We start from the raw sequence: 25,576 nt of genomic DNA, 5'->3' as shown, positions 1-25,576 counted from the left end.
GTATATAGGCAATCAAAACAAATGAATTCAAGAGCCTCAAACAGTAGCCAGCCCAAATGCCTTTCAGTGAATAGCTTATTTCTAAAAATAATGCTGTATCCCTACTATATAGACTATGACTCAGCAATGAAAAGAAATGAATTATTAATGCAGAGAGCAATAACGGATGAATTTCAGAGAACTGTAGTAACTGGAAAAGCCAATTCCTGGAAGTATGAGCTTGTTATGAGGGAGTGAAGGAGCGTGGGTCTATAAAACTGAAGGAGTGAGATACATGTGGTGAAATTGCTGTGTCTTGACTGTATCAATCTAATTGTCCAGTTATGCTATTTCATGTAGCTTTATCATGCATTCTCATTGGGGATAACTGGGAAAGAATCCACAGAGTTTTTTTTTTTCTTACAACTGCATAAGAATCTATAGTTATCTCAAAATTAAAATTTTTATAAATATATGGACAAGAATGTGTGTGTGTGTGTGTGTGTGTGTGTGTGTGTGTGTGTGTGTGTTGCGATCCACTGGAGCTGGTTGGTTTTTCAGGGGCTGCATTCTTAGAGAAAACTAACTCTCACTCTCCCAGCATCTAGCAACTGTCAGTGTTCCACCACTAGGGATGGGGTTTCATGCCTGACCCTCCCTTCCATGCTGGGATTTGGTCTGGCTTTGGCTTGTACAGGTCTTATGTGTGTTATCACAACCACTGAGCTAGAACGGGCAGCTTCTCTGCTGTGTTCTCAAGACTCTGTTTCCTGATAGCCATCCTTTATCTACTTTCTTAAAAAAATCTATTATTTTTCATCTTCTTCAGTAACTCAACAGCCCCTAACACTGCCCTGCATTTTCTCTGTTGTTTTTATTGAGGCGCTAATCACTTCTAGCATGACAGCATGTAATTTATACCTCATGTTTACTGCTGAGTATCTTTCTCTGCCCCCAAGAACAAAAGCACAACAGAGTGGAATTGTAATCTCTATTGCTCAATGATGCATGCTGAGTGTCTAGAATGTTACTTGGCACATGAACATTCCCACAAAATAACTGTTGAATAAAAAGACATAGATTTCAGTGTGGTGATCAGGGGCAGCTGGGGACATACAACAGCGTGCCATATTCAGAGAGAAAGAGAGTTATTTCAAAGAACTCTTTCATATAATCACAGAGACTGGAAAGCCTGAAAGGTGGACCAACCCGGATGAAGAGTCACAAAAAAGGCAGCGTTTCGCAAACCCAATCCCATCAGCTACAGTATTCAAGCTACTCTTGCTTGAAGGAGTCCAAAGGGTTTTTTGTTTTGTTTTGTTTTTTTTTTTCTGCAAAAATCCTGCTTGCTTCAGCCTTTTGTGCTGTTCTGGCCTCAACTGATTGGATAATGAAGGAAATGTACTTTACTCAAAATCTGCCAATTTAAATGTTAAGCTCATGCACATATACCTTCGGAGACACATCTAATATAATGTTTGACCACATATTGAGGCACTGTGACCCAGCCAAGTCCATACATCAAACAACCATCACAATCAGGCTGAAGTGCAGTGAGGCTCCCTGAAGCTGTAGGTGGGACTTGTCATCCCTTCGCTTAATGGCCATATGCTATTGTGCTTTTTACTGTGAGCAATTTGCATCTCCCTATTTACCAGCAAGCAGGCTGGTAACAACTGTGTTTTGCACTAATGCTTAGAGAAACCTCGAGATTTTCTGCAATTTCCCACTTGTAGTATTTACAGATTTTTGACATGAGTTAGGTAAGATTGTTACAGCAATGCAGAAAAAAAAGTAAACGGGTTCTTAGGATAAAGGATGCTCACCTGGGAATAAAGACTACACAGCATGCTGCTTAGCCCTGTCTGGGAGGTCAGAACCCATTTCCCGTGTCTTGGCTCTCTCTCATCTACAATCTTAAAACTGAAGCTTTTCTTGTACAAAGGGTGAGACTAAAATGTATAGGGTGATTCAAAGCTTCCTGCTTAGAACTAGTTGTGCTGGTCCAGGTTTGTTTCATCTGGGACTCATTCCAGAAATCTCAAGTGAAGAAAGGGAAACTGGGGCAGTAAAAGGAGGGGAAAAAAGAGTAAAGAAGAGATTCAAAGGTGGATATATAGATTTCAACAGATCTAAAGTCACTGATGACCCTCTTAACAAGTCTGTGTGATACCCTCAGCACTGTACCCTGGAGCTGGGGACTCGCTATAACTATCCATTTGCCCATTTCCGGGTTGTTTCTGACTTGTAGAGAGAAAACTCCTGGGATACTAAGCAGGTTGTCAGGAGGCAAAGAGAGAGATGCTTCTGACATGGAAGTGATCCATGCAAGAACTCTACTGGAGGTAGGGCTAGAGGATGGTCATAACAATACCCACAGTTTCTAATCCTGACAGACTTCTCAAAAGTCATTCAAAATGCAAAGGCAGAGGCCTAGCCAGTCTTTCCACTTCTAAGGAGAAAGATTCTGATTAAATGTCATCTGACATCATCTAACCTCCCATTATCTCTCAAGGTTATTTATGAAAGCAAGTGGTAGGAAGGTTCATGATTCATGATGTTTTAGTAGAATTAAAACCAATCGTGTGGCTTGTACTTTGAAACTGAAATGTCATCCATGGCTTTGTGTGTTTGAATACCTAGCTATCTCCATCTGGACTGGGTGTGTTGTTTGGAAGATTGTAGGATCCGAGCCGGGCATGGTGGCACACGCCTTTAATCCCAGCACTTGGGAGGCAGAGGCAGAAGCAGAGGTAGGTAGATCTCTGAATTTGAGGCCAGCCTGGTCTACAGAGTGAGTTCCAGGACAGCCAGGGCTACACAGAGAAACCTTGTCTTGTAAAACCAAAAAAAAAAAAAAAAAAAAGATTGTAGGACCCGATTGTAGGATTACTGATACACCAACCCTGCCCCTAGTCCTGCTCTCTTCTTCCTGTTCCACCAACTTGTGAAGATGCTACAGTGTAAATTCCCATTGCCACAGTCAGGGCTGCTCTGGCCACCACAGCTCCTCTACGGTGATGGGCTGCATCCTCTGGGTCTGTAAGCCCAAATCTATCACTCCAGAAGTCAGTTGATATGTCACAACAATTAAATCAACCAACTTGTTACTAAGTAGCCTCCCAAGGTGATTCATCTTTCTGGGTAGTTCCCTAGAACAAGTTTGCAATTTCTTCTTCAAAATCCCCCACAGCTTTCAGGCAACAGAAAACAACTGGTAAATTAAGGATGCATTTGACAAAAGCAAAATTAAAATGAGGAGAAATGGAAATGTAACACACAAAGCAACATAAAGAGAATCTGACTGCTGTGCTGCCAAGGCACGGGATTCTCCAGTGAAGCACAGGAAATTAGTATCAGCCTTGTGCGTATACACAGTGTGGGGCGTTTTATAAACTTTACTTCATCTGTTCCCCAGAACTCCATGTAGAGGAAGAAGTGCTGTTCTACTTTGTACAAGTTAAACAAGGCTCGGCAAAGGTTTTCACCCAAGGTCACATAGGCAAACTGAGTCATCGGTTCCATTTTATTCAGCCATCCTCAGCATCTCTATGTGCACCAGAACACCCATTGCCAACCCTGCTCCAACCTATTAAACCACAACTCTGAGAAGAAGCCCAGAATTCTGTGTTCTAAATATCCCTAAAAACAATTCGTACAGTTAATATTTATAAACTTTTATCCCTAATGCCTTTCTATCCCTGGATATTTCTGAAGCTGAAGAGACATAATTGGCAAAATAAGGCGCGGGACCTGAGACTGCATTAGTTAGGGAAGCAGAAACCGGCCTGAGTAGGACCACAGGCCTCATCCGGCTGGATCAGCGCCGGGGTAGCGGGAGCACAGGGTTGCCTAACACCCGCCAGCTACCCACGACCCCTGCCGCAGGATTTTGGGACTGCTGGTGAGTGGAACACAGCTTCTGCTCCAATCCAATTGCGCGGGACCTGAGACTGCATTAGCTAGGGAAGCAGAAACCGGCCTGAGTAGGACCACAGGCCTCATCCGGCCAGATCAGCGCCGGGGTAGCGGGAGCGCAGGGTTGCCTGACACCCGCCAGCTACCCACGACCCCCGCCAGCTACCCACGACCCCCGCCGCAGGATTTTGGGACTGCTGGTGAGTGGAACACAGCTTCTGCTCCAGTCCAATCACGCGGGACCTGAGACTGCTCTGGTTGGGGAGAGAGAAATCCGGCCTACATAGGGCCACAACCCTCTTCCGGTCAGAAAAGCACCTGGGCAGCTGGGGCGCAGGGTCTGCTGACACTCGCCAGCTACCCACAACACCCGCCACAGGATCTTAAGACTTCTGGTGAGTGGAGCACAGCTTCTGCTCCAATCCAATTGCGCGGGACCTGAGACTGCATTAGTTAGGGAAGCAGAAACCGGCCTGAGTAGGACCACAGGCCTCATCCGGCTGGATCAGCGCCGGGGTAGCGGGAGCGCAGGGTTGCCTGACACCCACCAGCTACCCACGACCCCCGCCGCAGCATTTTGGGACTGCTGGTGAGTGGAACACAGCTTCTGCTCCAATCCAATTGCGCGGGACCAGAGACTGCATTAGTTACGGAAGCAGAAAAACGGCCTGAGTAGGACCACAGGCCTCTTCCGGCTGGACCAGCACCGGGGTACCGTCAGCTACCCACGACCCCCGCCGCAGGATTTAGAGACTGCTGGTGAGTGGAACACAGCTTCTGCTCCAATCTTTAAACAGTGACAACAATAACAACTAACCCCAGAGATTACCAGATGGCGAAAGGTAAACGTAATAATCTTACTAACAGGAACCAAGACCACTCACCATCATCAGAACCCAGCACCCCCACTTCGCCCAGTCCAGGGCACCCCAACACACCGGAAAACCTAGACACGGATTTAAAAGCATATCTCCTGATGATGATAGAGGACTTCAAGAAGGACTTTAATAACACACTTAAAGAAATGCAGGAGAACACTGATAAAAAGGCAGAAGACAATAAAGAGGAAGCACAAAAATCCCTTAAAGAATTGCAGGAGAACACTGCTAAAGAGTTACAAATCCTTAAAGAAAAACATGATAACATAATCAAACAGGTAGAAGTCCTTACAGAAAAACAGGAAAACACATCCAAACAGATGATGGAAATGAACAAAACCATACTAGACCTAAAAAGGGAAGTAGACACAATAAAGAAAACCCAAAATGAGGCAACACTGGAGATAGAAACCCTAGGAAAGAAATCTGGAACCATAGATACCAGCATCAGCAACAGAATACAAGAGATGGAAGAGAGAATCTCAGGTGCAGAAGATTCCATAGAGAACATCGGCACAACAATCAAGGAAAATGTAAAATGCAAAAAGATCCTAACTCAAAACATCCAAGAAATACAGGACATAATGAGAAGACCAAACCTACGGATAATAGGAGTGGATGAGAATGAAGATTTTCAACTCAAAGGACCAGCAAACATCTTCAACAAAATTATAGAAGAAAACTTCCCAAATCTAAAGAAAGAGATGCCCATGAACATACAAGAAGCCTACAGAACTCCAAATAGACTGGACCAGAAAAGAAATACCTCCCGACACATAATAATCAGAGCAACAAATGCTCTAAATAAAGATAGAATACTAAAAGCAGTAAGAGAAAAAGGCCAAGTAACATATAAAGGCAAGCCTATCAGAATTACACCAGACTTTTCACCAGAGACTATGAAAGCCAGAAGATCCTGGACGGATGTTATACAGACACTAAAAGAACACAAATTCCAGCCCAGGCTACTATACCCAGCCAAACTCTCAATTAACATAGATGGAGAAACCAAAGTATTCCACGACAAAACCAAATTCACACATTATCTCTCCACGAATCCAGCCCTTCAAAGGATAATAACAGAAAAAAACCAATACAAGGACAAGAACCACGCCCTAGAAACAACAAGAAGGTAATCCCTCAACAAACCTAAAAGAAGACAGCCACAAGAACAAAATGCCAACTTTAACATCAAAAATAACAGGAAACAACAATTACTTTTCCTTAATATCTCTTAATATCAATGGACTCAACTCCCCGATAAAAAGACATAGACTAACAAACTGGCTACACAAACAAGACCCAACATTTTGCTGCTTACAGGAAACTCATCTCAGAGAAAAGGATAGACACTACCTCAGAATGAAAGGCTGGAAAACAATTTTCCAAGCAAACGGCATGAAGAAACAAGCTGGAGTAGCCATTCTAATATCTGATAAGATTGACTTCCAACCCAAAGTCATTAAAAAAGACAGGGAGGGACACTTCATACTCATCAAAGGTAAAATCCTCCAAGAGGAACTATCAATCCTGAATATCTATGCTCCAAATACAAAGGCAGCCACATTCATTAAAGAAACTTTAGTAAAGCTCAAAGCACACATTGCACCTCATACAATAATAGTGGGAGACTTCAACACACCACTTTCACCAATGGACAGATCATGGAAACAGAAACTAAACAGGGACACAGTGAAACTAAGAGAAATTATGAATCAAATGGATCTGGCAGATATCTACAGAACATTCTATCCTAAAACAAAAGGATATACCTTCTTCTCAGCACCTCATGGTACCTTCTCCAAAATTGACCACATAATTGGTCACAAAGCAGGCCTCAACAGATATAAAAATATTGAAATTGTCCCATGCATCCTATCAGATCACCATGGACTAAGGCTGATCTTCAATAACAAAATAAATAATAGAAAGCCAACCTTCACGTGGAAACTGAACAACACTCTTCTCAATGATACCTTGGTCAAGGAAGGAATAAAGAAAGAAATTAAGGACTTTTTAGAGTTCAATGAAAATGAAGCCACAACATACCCAAACTTATGGGACGCAATGAAAGTATTTTTAAGAGGAAAACTCATAGCTCTGAGTGCCTCCAAAAGGAAACTAGAGAGAGCACACATTAGCAGCTTGACAACACACCTAAAAGCACTAGAACAAAAGGAAGCAAATTCACCCAAGAGGAGTAGACGGCAGGAAATAATCAAACTCAGGGGTGAAATCAACCAAGTGGAAACAAGAAAAACTATTCAAAGAATCAACCAATCAAGGAGCTGGTTCTTTGAGAAAATCAACAAGATAGATAAACCCTTAGCCAGACTCACTAGAGGGCACAGGGAAAGCATCCTAATTAACAAAATCAGAAATGAAAAAGGAGACATAACAACAGATCCTGAAGACATCCAAAACACCATCAGATCCTTCTACCAAAGGCTATACTCAACAAAACTGGAGAACCTGGATGAAATGGACAAGTTCCTAGACAGATACCAGGTACCAAAGCTGAATCAAGATCAGGTTAATGATCTAAACAGCCCTATATCCCCCAAAGAAATAGAAGCAGTCATTAATAGTCTCCCAACTAAAAAAAGCCCAGGACCAGATGGGTTTAGTGCAGAGTTCTATCAGACCTTCAAAGAAGATCTAATCCCAGTTCTTCACAAACTATTCCACAAAATAGAAACAGAAGGTACTCTACCCAACTCATTCTATGAAGCCACAATTACTCTGATACCTAAACCACAAAAAGACCCAACAAAGATAGAAAACTTCAGACCAATATCCCTTATGAATATTGATGCAAAAATCCTCAATAAAGTTCTTGCTAACCGAATCCAAGAACACATCAAAACAATCATCCATCCTGACCAAGTAGGTTTCATCCCAGGGATGCAGGGATAGTTCAATATATGGAAATCCATCAACGTAATCCAGTATATAAACAAACTCAAAGACAAAAACCACATGGTCATCTCCTTAGATGCGGAAAAAGCATTTGACAAGATCCAACACCCATTCATGATAAAAGTCTTGGAAAGATCAGGAATTCAAGGCCCATACCTAAACATGATAAAAGCAATCTACAGCAAACCAGTAGCCAACATCAAAGTAAATGGTGAGAAGCTTGAAGCAATCCCTCTAAAATCAGGGACCGGACAAGGCTGTCCACTTTCTCCATACCTATTCAACATTGTACTTGAAGTCCTAGCCAGAGCAATTCGACAACAAAAGGAGATCAAAGGGATACATATTGGAAAAGATGAAGTCAAAATATCACTTTTTGCAGATGATATGATAGTATATATAAGTGACCCTAAAAATTCCACCAGAGAACTCCTAAGCCTGATAAACAGCTTCGGTGAAGTAGCTGGATATAAAATTAACTCAAACAAATCAATGGCCTTTCTCTACACAAAGAATAAACAGGCTGAGAAAGAAATTAGGGAAACAACACCCTTCTCAATAGTCACAAATAATATAAAATATCTTGGCGTGACTCTAACTAAGGAAGTGAAAGATCTGTATAATAAAAACTTCAAGTCTCTGAAGAAAGAAATTCTAGAAGATCTCAGAAGATGGAAAGATCTCCCATGCTCATGGATTGGCAGGATCAACATTGTAAAAATGGCTATCTTGCCAAAAGCAATCTACAGATTCAATGCAATCCCCATCAAAATTCCAAATCAATTCTTCAACGAATTAGAAAGTGCAATCTGCAAATTCATCTGGAATAACAAAAAACCTAGGATAGCAAAAACTCTTCTCAAGGATAAAAGAACCTCTGGTGGAATCACCATGCCGGACCTAAAGCTCTACTACAGAGCAATTGTGATAAAAACTGCATGGTACTGGTATAGTGACAGACAAATAGACCAATGGAATAGAATTGAAGACCCAGAAATGAATCCACACACCTATGGTCACTTGATCTTCGACAAGGGAGCTAAAAACATTCAGTGGAAGAAAGACAGCATTTTCAACAAATGGTGCTGGCACAACTGGTTGTTAACATGTAGAAGAATGCGAATCGATCCATTCCTATCTCCTTGTACTAAGGTCAAGTCTAAGTGGATCAAGGAACTTCACATAAAACCAGAGACACTGAAACTTATAGAGGAGAAAGTGGGGAAAAGCCTTGAAGATATGGGCACAGGGGAAAAATTCCTGAATCGAACAGTAATGGCTTGTGCTGTAAGATCGAGAATTGACAAGTGGGACCTCATGAAACTACAAAGCTTCTGCAAGGCTAAAGACACCATCAATAAGACAAAAAAACCACCAACAGATTGGGAAAGGATCTTCACCTATCCTAAATCAGATAAGGGACTAATATCCAATATATATAAAGAACTCAAGAAGGTGGACTCCAGAAAGTCAAATAACCCCATTAAAAAATGGGGCTCAGAACTGAACAAAGAATTTTCACCTGAGGAATACCGAATGGCAGAGAAGCACCTGAAAAAATGTTCAACATCCTTAATCATCAGGGAAATGCAAATCAAAACAACCCTGAGATTCCACCTCACACCAGTCAGAATGGCTAAGATCAAAAATTCAGGTGACAGCAGATGCTGGCGAGGATGTGGAGAAAGTGGAACACTCCTCCATTGTTGGTGGGATTGCAAACTTGTACAACCACTCTGGAAATCAGTCTGGCGGTTCCTCAGAAAATTGGACATAGTACTACCGGAGGATCCAGCAATACCTCTCCTGGGCATATATCCAGAAGATGTCCCAACCGGTAAAAAGGACACATGCTCCACTATGTTCATAGCAGCCCTATTTATAATAGCCAGAAGCTGGAAAGAACCCAGATGTCCCTCAACAGAGGAATGGATACAGAAATTATGGTACATTTACACAATGGAGTACTACTCAGCTATTAAAAAGAATGAATTTATGAAATTCCTAGCCAAATGGATGGACCTGGAGGGCATCATCTTGAGTGAAGTAACACAATCACAAAAGATCTCACACAATATGTATTCATTGATAAGTGGATATTAGCCCAAAACTTAGGATACCCAAGATATAAGATACAATTTGATAAACGCATGAAACTCAAGAAGAATGAAGACCAAAGTGTGGACATTGTACACCTTCTTAGAATTGGGAACAAAACACCCAGGGAAGGAGTTACAGAGACAAAGTTCGTAGCTGTGATGAAAGGATGGACCATTTAGAGACTGCTGTATCCAGGGATCCGTCCCATAATCAGCTTCTAAACGCTGACACCATTGCATACACTAGTAAGATCTTGCTGAAAGGACCCAAATATAGCTGTCTCTTGTGAGACGATGCCGGGGCCTAGCAAACACAGGAGTGGATGTTCACAGTCAGCTATTGGATGTATCACAGGGCTCCCAATGGAGAAGCTAGAGAAAGTACCCAAGGAGCTAAAGGGATCTGCAACCCTATTGTTGGAACAACATGATGTACTAACCAGAACCCTGGAGCTCTTGTCTCTAGCTGCATATGTATCGAAAGATGGCCTAGTCGGCCATCAATGGAAAGAGAGGCCCATTGGACTTGCAAACTTTATATACCCCAATATAGGGGAATGCCAGGGCCAAAAGAATGGGAATGGGTGGGTAGGGAAGTGGGGGGCGCTATGGGGGACTTTTGGGATAGTATTGGAAATGTAATTGAGGAAAATATGTAATAAAAATATTAAAAATAAATAAATAAATAAATAAATAAATAAAAAAATTGGCAAAATAAAATAAAATAAAATAACTGCAAAAAAAAAATCCAACTTCAGTTTAGCTAACAAGTGCAAGGCATGTAGCTTAGTGCTGAGCACTTACCTAGTAGTGTGTGCAAGCCCAGGATTAATCCCCAGTGCTGTCAAGCAAAACAAACAAAAAGTCAACAATGTAGGAGCAGCCAAGCCCTGCAAAAGAAACCATGGTTTAAAGCAGAAACCCGCAAAAATACTCTATAAAGTGTGAATATTAAATATTTCTAGTCCCTACCACTAGACAATTCTGCCATGTGTAAATATACTACTACATACCAAGGAATGGAAATGACTGTATTTTATTTAGAAAAGCAAACAGTATACTGGATTTGGATATGAATATTAGCTTGCTGACCCTAGCTCTAATGGCTTCTGGGAGTTGTTCCAGGTTAATGGGCATTCTCTAATGATAAAACACAACTTTAAAAGGAATTTCTTTCCTTAGAGTTCATAGTCACCAGATGGAATTTGCATTTATGCATACCAGTATACCAAAACATAGATTATCTGGGGATCTTAATTGACTTGCTACTTGATGTAAATCATGGAGAATCAAATATTTAATAGTATTAACCATGGTAACCATTGATTGAACAAATGAACAACGTCAGTGGATAGAATGTTCTTTCACTCTGAGAGGCATGAGCGCTACAGCCAAAAGGCCTACTTATATTGGGTATAACAATCTTGAGGACAGAGAGGATTGAAGAGTCAGATAAAGGCTTGTCTTAGTCAGGGTTTCTATTCCTGCACAAACATCATGACCAAGAAGCAAGTTGGGGAGGAAAGGGTTTATTCGGCTTACACTTCCATGCTGCTGTTCATCACCAAAGGAAGTCAGGACTGGAACTCAGACAGGTCAGGGAGCAGGAGCTGATACAGAGGCCATGGAGGGATGTTCTTTACTGGCTTGCCTCCCCTGGCTTGCTCAGCCTACTCTCTTATAGAACCCAAGACTACCAGCCCAGGGATGGTCCCACCCACAAGAGGCCTTTCCCCCTTGATCACTAATTGAGAAAATGCCTTACAGTTGGATCTCATGGAGGCATTTCCTCAACTGAAGCTCCTTTCTCTGTGATAACTCCAGCTGTGTCAAGTTGACACAAAAATAGCCAGTACAAGGCTCTAGCTGACCATGAACAAACAACTCTGCGCCTCGACTCCCTCATTGAAGGTTCAACTTGCATGATGGCTAGGCTGAACTGATAGCTTGACACCATCTTGAACCACCTGGCAATACACTCTAACTCAGGAATTGTTTGGATGAGATTGGCCTGTGGGCATGTGTTGGAGAACCCTGCTATTAAGGTTGCAGTCCTCACCCCAAGTCCAGATGGCTCTCTGAGCTTGGTGCAAAGTGGAGGGCTCCCTTTCTCAGTAGGGCTTCCCTTTCTCTGACTGACCATGTCTGGAGAGTGTCCCTGAGCACAGATGCAAGGCCTTATCTGAAAAATGACCTTATGCCTTACTCTCTGCAAGCACTGCATAACTCAGCACACAAGTCTTGCTCTGGCCTCCTACCCTCATGATAATTAAATACTATAAGATGACCGTTCATCCCTTCCCATAATAATTAGGTACTATTTTATGACCAATTATTCCTTTCCATCCCTATCCCTAAAAGCCCTTATATATCCTATCCCTGGAAAAGATCCTGGATCTTCTTTGTGTGCACCCTTCCCCCTCTCCCCAGTGCCCTTTGCTTCATTCTGCCCTCTTCTATCCCAAAAAGCAAAATCACTTTTTTAAAGGGCTTGGTTTCCATCCTCCTACTGAAGTTCATGAAATGGGGTTTTCCCTTGATTTGCATGTCACAAAGAACCCTCTCTGTATAGCAAAGTCACTTATCACCAAGACCCTGCCCTTCCCCCTGCTACTCTAACTCCTAGGACATGCCTAGTAATCTGTAATATTCACAGGAAAGCTGACCTTCTCTTTACAGGCTGTGGAGTCTATCATCTTAAGTCTCAGGAGTCCCACAGATGGGGCTCCTACAACTTCAGCAGCAGCCATGAGCTAGGGCTTTGCAGCTCTGTGCCTGCTCCATTCTCTGAAGGAAATCAACACTAGAAGACAAGCAGCATTCTCGCATGAAGCACAATAGATATTTCTTAATTTTGCTGTTTTACATATTGCTTACTGCTTTCTCTTTCTTTCTACTTATCTATCTCTATCTCTTTTTTATTAGATATTTTCTTTATTTACATTTCAAATGTTATCCCCTTTCCTAGTTTCACCTCCAAAAATCCCCTATCCTCTCCCTGCTTCCCCTGCTTCCCGCTGCTCCCCAACCCACCCACTCCCATTCCTGGCCCCAGCATTCCCCTATACTGGGGCATAGAACCTACAGAGGACCTAGGGCCTCTTCTCCCAGTGATGACTGACTAGGCCATCCTCTGCTACATATATACCTAGAGCCACATGTCCCACCATGTGTTTTCTTTGATTGGTGGTTTAGTTCCAAGGAGCTCTTGGGGTACTGGTTAGTTCATATTGATGTTTCTCCTATGGGGCTTCAGACCCCTTCAGCTCCTCAGGTACTTTTTCTAGCTCCTTCATTGGGGACCTTGTGCTCCGTCCAATGGATGATTGTGAGCATCCACTTCTGTATTTGCCAGGCACTGGCAGAGGCCCTCAGGAGGCAGCTATATCAGGCTCCTGTCAGCAGACTCTTGTTGGCATCTGCCATAGTGTCTGGAGTACTACTCAGCTATTAAAAACAATGAGTTTATGAAATTCTTAGACAAATGAATAGATCTGGAGGATATCATCTTGAGTGAAGTAAGAAAATCACAAAAGAACACACATGATATGCACTCACTGATAAGTGGATATTAGCCCAGAAGCTCAGAATCCTTCTTTGAAGGGGAAACAAAATTACCCATGGAAGGAGTTACAAAATTCAGAGCAGGGACTGAAGGAATGGCCATTCATAGTCTGCCCCACTTGGGGATCCATCCCATAAACAACCACCAAACCCAGACACTATCTCTATCTCTTACACAAAGACTTTCTCTCTCTCTCTCTCTCTCTCTCTCACACACACACACACACACACACACACACACACACACTCACACACTTTCTCCTCTTTCACTGCCCCAGTATAGTAGATAGTAATGTCTGATTGTTCAGTATTCAATGTTTATTTGACTAAGTTCATTTCATGTTGGGCATTGTTCCTTGGCTGACCCTTGTCAACCTTTTTTCCCCTCAGGCTGATGACTGCTGTATCTTTAAAAGACATCATTTTCAATGTTCTCAATGCCATTATCTTCCAAGCCCTTGCATATAACACAGACATTAGTAGAGTCTGTGTAGTTTCTTAGTTGGAAAATCTTTTCCTAGTGTTCTCTTTCGGTTCCAGTCAGGCTAGGTGCTGCCAAGGTCTGCTGAGACCTTTCTTCCCCAAGGCCTCTTCACCATTCTGGGAATGTCCTCCCCTCTCTGCTGTGTTTGATGACTCTTTCTGGGGTACCATATCCCCTACCTCTTAACTTATTCTAGTTTGATAAAAGTGTATGAAAAGTAAGATTTTTTTGAGACTTTGAATGCCTGAAAGCATCTTGATTCTGATGCCACATTTGAATAACTGTGTACTAAATCTAGAGTCTGGAACAGAAGTCATTTTTCTCTCAATAACAAGTAGCTCCTGCGTCAGAAAGACCCAATTGTTGCCACCAGGAAGTGTGAGTCATTATTCTGGTTCCTACTCTCTGTCTGCATTCAGAAAGTTTTAGAATCCATTTTTATTTTGGGCTTCTGAAGTTTCACTTCAATATACCTTACTTGATAAATGGATTTTTGGAGGGGGCTGGAGAGATGGCACAGCACTTTAAAAGCACCTGCTGATCTTCCAAAGGACCTGAGTTCAATTCCCAGCACCCACATGGTGAAGCACAATCATCTGCAACTCCAGTTCCAGCGCATCTTCTTCCCTTTTCTGGTCTCCTCAGGCACTGCACACACATGTTTGTGCACAGACATTCATACAGGCAAAACACTGTACCCATGACATTTGCAAACAGTTTGAAGGTAGAGGCTTTGGAAGTTGTTTCACTTTTCTTTCTTTCTTTCTTTCTTTCTTTCTTTCTTTCTTTCTTTCTTTCTTTCTTTCTTCTTTCTTTCTTTCTTTCTTTCTTTCTTTCTTTCTTTCTTTCCTTCTTTCTTTCTTTCCTTCTTTCTTTCTTTCTTTCTTTCTTTCTTTCTTTCTTTTCTTTTCTTTGTAGTGACAGTGGTCTTTTCCATCCATGTCACCTACTTTCTTCTTTTTTTTCTTTTTCCTGTTTTCCCTCTTTCTGAAATGTCTTTGCTCTTTATCTACCTTTGTATCTGTTCTAATTCCTGGGAGGTGTCCTCAGGTAGACCTGCCAAAACTTTTGTTGAATTTTCAATGTTTTGCCCCATATTTATTTTTATAAATTCTTTTAAAAATCATTTCTGAACAGTTCTTTAAGGTTTTCATGTAAATAATGCCATAGCTTGCCTTCTTAGAAACTTCTATTAGTTGTGCTGTTTTTATCTTTGCTTGTGGTGTATTTTGGGCACTGTCTTTCCTATTGACGTGGTTTATGTGAAAGTCTGGTGACCCCTGCTTGACTGGTCTTCCTTGAGAATCAGGCATTAAAAAGCCACTTGGACCCTCCTTAGGTGTTCAAGCTACTCAAGTTGAGGACATTGTCACAGAGTGACAGATATCAGACCTGATCATTATTCGAGACACTTCCTGTCAGCCAGCACTGGGATCTGTAGTTTCCTTCTGAACGTGCTGGGTTCATAATTACCTGGGTAATTTTCCTACTTCCTGTCATCAGCTTGTCAACTAGCATTCAAGCATAGTTATTAAAAGAGACTCATAAAGTGTGTGTGTGTGTGTGTGTGTGTGTGTGTGTGTGTGTGTGTACGTACATATATTGTAAAGCAGGACTCTCTAGATTAGCTTACATAATAAGAGCTACCAAGTCTGAACATGCCCTTTTGCACACTGGAACGACCGAGGAATGAATTGCTATCCAGCCCACAAAGGTGGGTGTCTTCATAATTCTAATCTGAAGCAAGAATCCTGCAGAGTAATCGGTCTCGAGTCCACATTGAAAGGGCAAAGAAACTGGAGCCCGATGTCAGTGATGAATGGAGGCAGCATCAATAGGTTTTCTCACCAGCAAGGAACAAAGGCAGAGAGTGATAAGCAGATCCCTGGAGCTCTGTGGCCTGCCTGCCTGTCTCAACTGATGAACTCCATGGTTAGTGACAGACCCTGGCTCAAAAATAAATAAATAAATAAATAAATAAATAAATAAATAAATAATCAATAGTGGAAAGTGTCCGAGGAAGACACCTGTCATCCATCTCTGACCTCCTTGGGTTCTTACACGCACATGCAAATGCACATGTGCACACACATACAAACTGCAAACTCACATGAGCACATAGATGCATGAATACATATTACCACCCACAATAGCACTGGTATCACTATAAGACTGTAAGACACCCCCCCAAACATGGGTAACAAATGCCAAAAACAAACAAACAAACAAACAAACAACAAAAAGACACAACAACTGGGATTCTATCAAATGAAGAATCTTCTGCATAGCAAAAGAATCAGGCAATGGGGTTGAGGCAAGAGTCAGGGCTTAGTTTTCCTGATTCTCCATATCCATGAGCCACCCATTGGATGTACTGTCTTCTCTTGGAGAAAATCATCTCCCATTAGTTAATCCTTTCTAGAGCAACCCTACAGATCTGCCAAGATCTTGTCTGTTACTTATTTCCAACTCTAATCAAGTTCACAGTCAGGAATCATCACCACAGGTGCTAAGATGTTCAGTTCTGTGCATGGTCACCACTCTGACACCATTTCCCCCACTCACCGTGACACTCCGGCTGCAATTCCAATGTTGTCATATCCAAGCCTGGAATCTGGTGTCACCTCCACTGAACGTAAAACCCCACTCTTCTACCAGGTGGTCAGGACATTCACTAACTGGCAACATAAGGCCCAGGGTTCAGCTTTCCCCACTATGTAACTCAGTTATCAACCATAAACGTGCATTCCAGTGTCTGGTGTGGTGCTGCTGTCTCTAGGCTGCTTTTGCCAACTTCCTTGCTCTACTGATACTATGTTTTTATTTGTTTAAGAAATCCCTTTAGCTTTTAGAGAAACTGAGACTAAACATTGTAAATATATATTATTATAAATATATATTAAAATTGTCATCATTTTTAGTGGTTTCATAGTATCCATCAGTAGACACATCAAGCTTAGCTAATCCTTTCCTGTTGTTGGATGCATCAAGGGCTGCCCCTTTCATCCTACACTAACCAAAGATAGCAGTTACTATCTTTATGCACAAACTGCTTTCAACTCAATTTTATTTTTACTTTACAGTGTATGTCTGGAACTCTGGTTAAAGGCAAAAAGTTCTTCACAGTTTCTTCATGGAGTAGTTCTGTCAGTGAGCAGGACTATGTACAAGCTATTCAACTCTTTACAGGTTTATGACATTGAACTTACTAACTATTCTTTCAATTTTGAACTAAGACACATTAGAATAGTGTTGCTGTTTCTCCACATCTCTCACAGCAAGTTCTCACTGAATGAGAAGGATTAAGATGGGAACTTAGAGAAGAAAAGCATACGGGAAGAAGTCTGAAGAGCTAAGATGTCACAAGGAGGCACCGGGGCATCCACAAAGCATAGAAAGCATAATCTATAACAACTGAGCAGAGTCAGTTGTGTTTGATTTCTAAACAAGAAGTTTGACAACTCCTCCTAAACCAAAGATGACACAGAAGTAGTAAGTAGGAATGTAGGTTTGTATCATGAGATCTGTTGGAGGGATTCCTGGGTATGCACAGGTATTCAGAAGGATGTACAAAGACTGGACCATTAGTATCAGGCAAAGTAGAGACACCCAGCAAAACCAGAGGAGACTGGTCCTGAAGCCAGAGTTAGCTGTGTGTGCTTCAACATATCCTGTCTCCCAGCATCAACTATAAAATGTGAGTCAAGCTGTGGGAACCAACCTGGGATCCTCTGCAAGAGCAGTGCACAGGCTTAACTGCCAAGCCATCTCTCGAGCTCCAAATGATTTCTCTGGTTTTTAAAAATAATTGACTAGAAGCTAATATCCTAAAAAGAATAATTTTGTCTCTCGCCTTTCTTGCTGATAATGACAGTCAGACATGTTACACATTCCAAGGCTCTGCACATTTTCACATTCTATTCCCCTAGTCATTGTACATCAGTGAGTTTATTAACAGAGTAGCCATAGCATAGATTTCTGGTTTATTTTTCTATATGCCATAAGGACAGCACCAACAGGCAACACAATAGCAAATCTGCTCCCCTTAAGAGCTGGGGAAGCTCTGGGCTGGTGTGCCAACATGTTCATGAACTTGTTTGACTGTGGTCTGGGAGTGAACAATTTATTCCTCAGAATTATATACACACACACACACACACACACACAAATGATTTATACTAACTTATATAGTTCTATATCTCCTATAGAGATTTACTGCTCTAAAATCGAGCAATGGACAATGGAGAAGTTCTTTCATCAAATAGAGAACATGTGGCACACTCCATCCCTCTAGCCCCCACCTCACCCTCTTTACCAGGAAAAACTCCTTAGAAAGGGTTCGTGTAAATTTTTCCATCTTCATATAGCATGATTCATACACTCATGTGGATTTTCTTGATTAACATCAAGTGTGAATTTCTATATACAGCCTTAAGATGAAAGAGAGAGAGAGACAGACACACAGACAGACAGACAGAGAAAAAGAGAGAGAGAGAGAGAGAGAGAGAGAGAGAGAGAGAGAGAGAGAGAGAGAGAGAGAGAGTTGGAGAGGTGAGGAGAAAGAGGCCTGAGGTGAAACTTTGTCCAAATAACCAGGTAACTAGGAATTTCTCCTGCATTCCTCCAGAGTCTAGAATCTTGATGGAGCTGACTCCTTTGTTTTATTGCATGCTTATGTATCTGTGCATATGCCTGTGGAGGCCAGCAGACCATCTTGTAGTGTTAAGTGCTGTCCACCTTGGTTTTTAGACAGCATTCCTTGCCCTGGATTTTACACATCTTGAAATTTCTACTGATATTTTTAAAAAGTGGGAGCCAGTTGCATCTTTGTGGCCATCTGTCTCTAAGGTGCTGATTCTGTTGAACCCAGTCTGTATCATCTTGATGCAGAGGGACAACTCAAGCCTTCTCTTACCTCCAACAAAACTACAAGGGCACCAGCAACAGCTCTTTGGGGAACCTGGGGTATGCACAGGATGATGTGTACTGTCTTGTGTATTTGGAGGGGATTCTGAGAAGATGGAGGGTTAGCTGACATCAGTGAAGACACCAAGCATCTTAAATTGTACATTAGAACATTTTGGTGTGTGGCAAGTCCTTTGGCCACTCCAGCTCTGTGGCATTTTCTCTGCTCTGCCTCACCCCCTGCTGAGATGCTAGCAGACTTTTCTCTTTTGTTTTTTCCCTCTGGCTTCCTTCCCTCCCACACTCAGATTTTTAAATTCTTTCTCTCCAGAGCATGGTAATAATGCTTTCTACATTCCTGACTTCCAAAAAATCAACCCCAGGCAAATTTTACACATTAAAAAAAAATCATATGAAACACAATTCTTGTTTTATTGAAGGGTAGATATCCCGCAGAACGTGTTCTTTACAGTTAAGCAAGAGGCCTGGCCTGGCTGGCTAGCATCCAGTCTCAGCAAAGCAATGCTAGGTAAGCCAGCCATAAAAGATACCTCTAAAGAGAGAACACTCATAAGCAATGTTAATGGCACAAAGCAGTTTCTCACAAGTTGAACAGCCAGGCCAGGGCGATAGCTCAGTTCATAATGTGCTTGTTGTACCAACATCCAGACCTGAGTTCTAATCCCAGGACTCTTGGGAGCAGGGGGAAGTGAGGCATGGGGTGCATACACTTAGAATCTCTGCTGGGGAGACTGAGCCAGGCAGATCCTTGGAGCTTGCTGGCTGCCAGCCTAGCCTAACCAGCAGGCTCCAAGCCAGTGGAGTCCATTTCACATAACTAGGTGACCAGCACTTAAAGTGCCATAATATCTGAGAATGTTCTCTGGCTTCCACATGCACAAACACACACACATATGTGCACACACTCATGTACATCTGCACACATGAACAGACACATAAAATAAGTAAATAAAAATAGCACGTACTAAGCAACCATGACCATGTGATAATTAAGGCCTGTCAGAATGTCATCTGCCGTCCGGTGTTTACTTAGCCGCTTCTCTTGGGCCTAATTCTCCTTGGAGATGTGCTCACAGTGAATGGACAGATGCAGACAGAGCTATCTTTCTAGCTGGACTGTTCTATGCCGTGTTCCTCCCTCCGGCAAGCACCAAAGAGACTGCAGAACTCAGGTCTTCTCCTTGGCCCTCTCGGACTGTATTGCACTGTGGCGCAATTGAAGTTAGCTGGACCATCCCTTGAGTTTAACTCCCTGCAGCCCAGGCACCTGAGCTGATTGCAAAACCTCTATTGTCACTTGCAGATAAAGCCAAGGAGAAAGACTCCAGTGTTCAGAAAAGTCCACAGAGAAATACAAAACTCTTTTTAGAGTTGCTAGTGGAGAAATGCAGTGTGATTCCCCCAACTGAGGAGGAAGGCAGAAGAAACCAGCTCTGTAAGGGGAGCTCACATGGAATTTTGCTGGATCTCATGTCTTTCAGCATCTCTCCATTCCCTGAAGGCTCACAGAACCTTTTCACATGAGCTGGTCTGTGTTTGATTAAAGAAAAAGCATCGACCTTCCTGAGGAGGGGCGGCTCCCATAGCGGAGTGCAGCTGGTGCTTTGACAGAGGCTCAGTGCCTAGGCTCTCCCCTTGGGGAGCTCTGTCATGGAGGCAGAGGTGATGTGACAGCACAGGAATGTGGCTGGTGCTCTTTTGCTCCTATCTTTGAAGCTTGCTTTGTCTCACCAGGGTGAAAAACCTGAAAAATAACTGTAGTAATGCATTAAATATATAAAGGAAAACATCATCATTGAAATAGCCTTTTCTTTATTATTATTATTAGTGTGTGTGTGTGTGTGTGTGTGTGTGTGTGTGTGTGTGTTATAGTGTACATGTGAAGAATGGAGGACTTAGTCCCTCTTTCTACCATGTGGACCCCAGAGATTGTACTCAGCCTGTCAGGTCTGGCAGGGAGCACATGAACCTGCTGAGCCATCTCAGGGACCCCTAGAATCGTTTTACTCTAAATAACTAAAGATGAAAAGGCAGCAGAAATGTAAATCACAGTCATTTATGAATAAAGGAGGGGTGAGGTTGAACTCACATCACTGGCCATAAATCATAGTCACTCCAGCAAACATGCAGAAAACCAGGATGGTGGGATGGCCCCATTCGTTTGGCACATTATTCCCTGCCTGCCTCCTGCTTCCACCTCTCTTTAGAAGACTAGGTAGATATTGTTGAGTGTTGGGGAACCCAGGATGCTTCTCTTTCTTGTAAGTCACTCTGTCTTTGGGGAATGCTTGCCCTCTCTGGGTTTCAACCTCCTTATCTGTAAACTTGGAAAGAAGATCAAGAATAAGTGAAGTGAAGACATCAGCTCACATCTTACTGGTCCTGTTCTCAGTGCTAAACACAAGAGGTAGACCAGGAGGAATGCTTTCTCTTCCCTCCTCCAACATTCAAGAGATGAATCCTACACAACCTCCTGGCCAGGATATCTAGGCTCCTGGAGAGCAGAGACAGGGCACAGAGGGCCCTGATGTCCATTTGTGCATCAGCACCGATGAGTAGTAAGTAGTGAGATGCTCTTGGCCCACTTCACTTTTCTTCTCCCTAGCCTAGATTTATTCAAAGATTCAAAAGGAAGACACTGGACAGAAAACATCCCTCTTAGCAGAAACAGAGTATGAACCAAGTATGAATTTTAAATTTTCTAGTGGACCCTTGACAAAGTATATCAGAATTTTAATATGTGTATTTAATCCAAGGTTAATAGCTAAAATATTATTTGAGCGTAGAACTATTGAATAAAATCATTATTGACATACTTTGTATTTCTTTTGTGTCAAGTCTTCAGGACATGGGCTGTGGTTCTCTGTAGCTTGCCACAGGATGAATGAGACTCATCATAGGCACTCACAGATTAGCTTCCCTTCCCTTCAACTATAAACCACATCTATGGGGGAAAGGGCAGAAAAGAAAGGATGAAGGCTAGACAATTTCTAGACAGCTAGATGCCTCAAACAGGTTGAGTCCAGCCTACAGTCTATGTGTTGCATATGAATTTGGCCAATGATAGTTCTGCATGCAGCCCAACTCTGAATTGTAACTTTATTTAAAACTTTATGATATTTTTGTTTGCAATGTTTAACTCCTTTTATGGTGATTTTTTTTTATATGGCTATGCTGCAAGGTCAAAACTTCAGACAAATACCTACTTCCACGAGGGGAGAACAGAGCACTGGGAGATTTACCAGGAGTGGAAGACGCATTGCCAGATATTACCCCCAGACAAGACCTTGGATCGAGGTTGTATAATGTTCATAGAGACAGTCTGGCATTCAGCACTGTGAGTACAAGAGCCCAAAGCACAGCATTGATCTACTTAGAAGGCTGTTATGCTGTGGTCTGTCTCTAGGCCTGTTAGAGCAGCAATACTGGGTGAATTTTATTGAAGCATCCTGTGACATGCTTTACCCATCAGAATACATGTGATGCAAGACTAACTGCTCACAGACTCCTCTCTCATTGTCACAGTGTAGGAAGCCTGGAGGAGTGACAGTGCAGGTCCATACAATGACGGTGAATGGATTTCTTCCAGATGGCTGAGCAAGAACTTTGAACCAGGGTTGATTTTATTTGGACAAATTTTGGTATTTTTTTAAAATAATTTTTATTACATCTTTTCCTCAATTACATTTCCAATGCTATCCCAAAAGTCCCCCATACCCTCCCCCCCCACTTCCCTACCCACCCATTCCCAGTTTTTTTGGGGGGGGGCCTGGCGTTCCCCTGTACTGGGGCATATAAAGTTTGCATGTCCAATGGGCCTCTCTTTCCAGTGATGGCCGACTAGGCCATCTTTTGATACATATGCAGCTAGAGTCAAGAGCTCCGGGGTACTGGTTAGTTCATAATGTTGTTCCACCCATAGGGTTGCGGATCCCTTCAGCTCCTTGGGTACATTCTCCAGCTCCTACATTGGGGGCCCTGTGATCCATCCACTAGCTGACTGTGAGCATCCACTTCTGTGTTTGCCAGGCCCTGGCATAGTCTCACAAGAGACAGCTATATCTGCATCCTTTCAGCAAAATCTTGCTAGTGTATGCAATGGTGTCAGCATTTGGAAGCTGATTATGGGGTGGATCCCTGGATACGGCAGTCTCTAGATGGTCCATCCTTTTGCCACAGCTCCAAACTTTGTCTCTGTAACTCTTTCCATGGGTGTTCTGTTCCCATTATTTGGACAAATTTTGAAGGGAAGAACTGTCTACACTTGAAATGTTAGAATAATTTTGTACATGTTGTATCCATACTTTCTCCCGGTTTTATTTGGAATCCAGAAAATAAGAATTTTGGTGTTAAGAAAAATCCAGGAATCAGACGGACAGTGACTCACTACCACCAAACAGCCAGAGCAATCATGCATGCACTGGCCTCCCTAAAGAAACTCTTGCCTCTAACTCATCAAGAAAACCATCAGAGACACCCAGTGATGAGATCTTTCTCTCAACAAATCTCAGCCTTGCTACTGCTTCTGTGCCATGCAGGATAAGGGGAGTTAGATGATCCAAGAGTACATAGTCCTCAGAATGAGAAATCTATAGCAATGTCCTAAACTCCACATCTGAACAGAGAAAAGATGCTAGGCAAAATCATTCAAGTGTTTTGGCCTGAGATTTGATCTTATGGCCCTGTAAGAAGTTCTCCAACTTCCCATAAGAGCTGATTCCCTTGCACCCAGTCAGTAGAAGGTCTAGATTTGTGGAACCAACCTGAAGCTCAGTCTGTGTTGTTCCTTGATGACTTTCCTGTTGAGTGTCTATGTAAAAGGCTTTCTTTGTGGTATCTAGTAATAGAGGTAAGGATACAGACACATTGTAAAGAGAACATGAAAACATCATGTTTAGGACATCTGTATGCATAGGAAAAAGAGAAAATGATGTGTAAGGAACCTCCAGACAAGTATGCTATGAGGCAGAAATAGGAATCTCAACTTCCAGAACTGTCATGGAAATGCATGGGGCTGTTAGTCAAGCTGGATAGTTGTAAAGAAATGGACAAAAATAAAGGGAACTTCGTGTAGAAAGATGCATTGTATTGTAGACCTATGTAGAACAGGACAGGTGACTTCCATGTATCTTTACATTTGAGGAGCCCTGCTCTAACTCAAAGGTCATTTGGTTATTGTCATAAATCACATCTGGCTCCATGGATTGAGATAGAACACTTCCATAGACTTCTAAGCAGAGGGAACAAGACAGAAACAGGAACAAGAAACTCCCAGTCTGTGGTCTAAATCACTGGCTCCAAACCTTGGCTAGTCATTCAAATACCCAACAGCCAACACAAGTAGAAGTCCTGAAGATGTAGAAAAGACCATCAAATAAGGATATGCACCTTGAAGGACCACTGGGAAAGTCCCAAGCTTCCCTGTGGTCTCCAGCCTCAGTGCCCTGCAGAAACATTCTGAACTCAGTTTTTTAGGTTTTTCTGAAGGCACTGTCAACTAAATTATTGTCTATTGGTAAGAGACTCAGCATGCCCCTCTCTCTTTCCTGGAGGTTGGAAATAAAGGCAGAGCTGAAAGTATGTACTCCTTGCTTACATCTTGGTATTTACTAAGACCAGACCTGCTCCTGACCAGGAGGTCCCAAACACAGCCCTCCCATTAGCTGTAGTATATTCTTATCACTGTGAAGACAGATTTCAAAAGCTGTGGGTTGAGAACCAGGGCCAGAGACCAAATACATATTTCTCATGGTATTACAGTGTCATAGTCCTGAACTGTTTTGCTCCTGTGGCCCTTGGGATGAACTAGAAGGCCAATCCCTGAGGATATATTCAGTGGAAGAGGAACCTGGAACAGCACACAGTTCTGAGCACCATAGTTAGGAAGCACTATATATAAGCTGCATTCCGAGACCAGTTTTTAGTTTGAGACTGGGTATCTTTAAACTGCCCAGGTTGGATGTGAACACATTTTACATCCAGGCATGTCCTTGATCCAGGTACTCCTGTCTCAATCTCCCAAATAACTAGAATTATAGATTGCCATATCTGCTCAATGTTCATTTTAATCACCAATAAGTTTTCCTTTAAACAATAAAGGGAAAGCCAGGTCCTGCAATCCCACACCTGGAAGGTGGAGGCAGGAAGATCTGGTGTTCAAATTAGCCTGTGGCCTACATAGTGAATTCAAAGCCAGTTTGAAGTATATAGTGAGACTGTCTCAAAAAAAAAATAAGTAAGTAAATAATATATGAGAAAAGTAGGGTTTTAAAACTGAATTAACCCTGACTGTCAACTTTACACGTTGCCCTCTCCTGCTTCAGTGGCCCACATATCATCTGCTTAGCCTTATCTTTAGCTAAACACGAAAAAAAGGTAACTTAAATGACATTTTTAGAACTATGAAGATTATTAATTTATTTCTGCAAATTGTCTTTCCACATACTAGGAGAGATGAGACAAATATAGGTACTTTATTTTTTCTGTTCTTAAACCTTTTCCTTTTTATTTATCTCCATATAATACATCCGGACCATACCTCTATTCTCTCCCAGATCCACTACCCCCCCCCAGTCCCCTTACGAAAACAACAGGTCTCCCAGTGATACCAACTGAAAACAGCATAACAAGATGCAATAAGGATAGGTACAAACCCTCATATCAAAACTGGACAAACCAACCCAGTAGGAGGAAAGGATCCCAAGAGCAGGCAGAAGAGTCAGAGATACCCCTGTTCACACTGGTTGAAGTCCAGCAAACCAAAGCTCCACAACTATAACATATTTGCAGAGGGCTGAGAGCAGACCCAT

The 25,576-nt window shown here is 42.3% G+C and overlaps 1 pseudogene; it reads right to left on the bottom strand.

The window, feature by feature from the left end:
• Positions 1-1,145: 1,145 nt before the first annotated feature.
• LOC147005140 (uncharacterized) lies at positions 1,146-25,576 on the bottom strand (annotated as a pseudogene).

This window comes from Mus caroli, unplaced genomic scaffold, assembly GCF_978045245.1.
Source record: "Mus caroli unplaced genomic scaffold, Mus_caroli_1 scaffold_4, whole genome shotgun sequence".
Taxonomy (NCBI): Eukaryota; Metazoa; Chordata; class Mammalia; order Rodentia; family Muridae; genus Mus; species Mus caroli.
The sequence above is the reverse complement of the archived record's forward strand: the minus strand, read 5'-3'. Positions and strand labels throughout refer to the sequence as shown.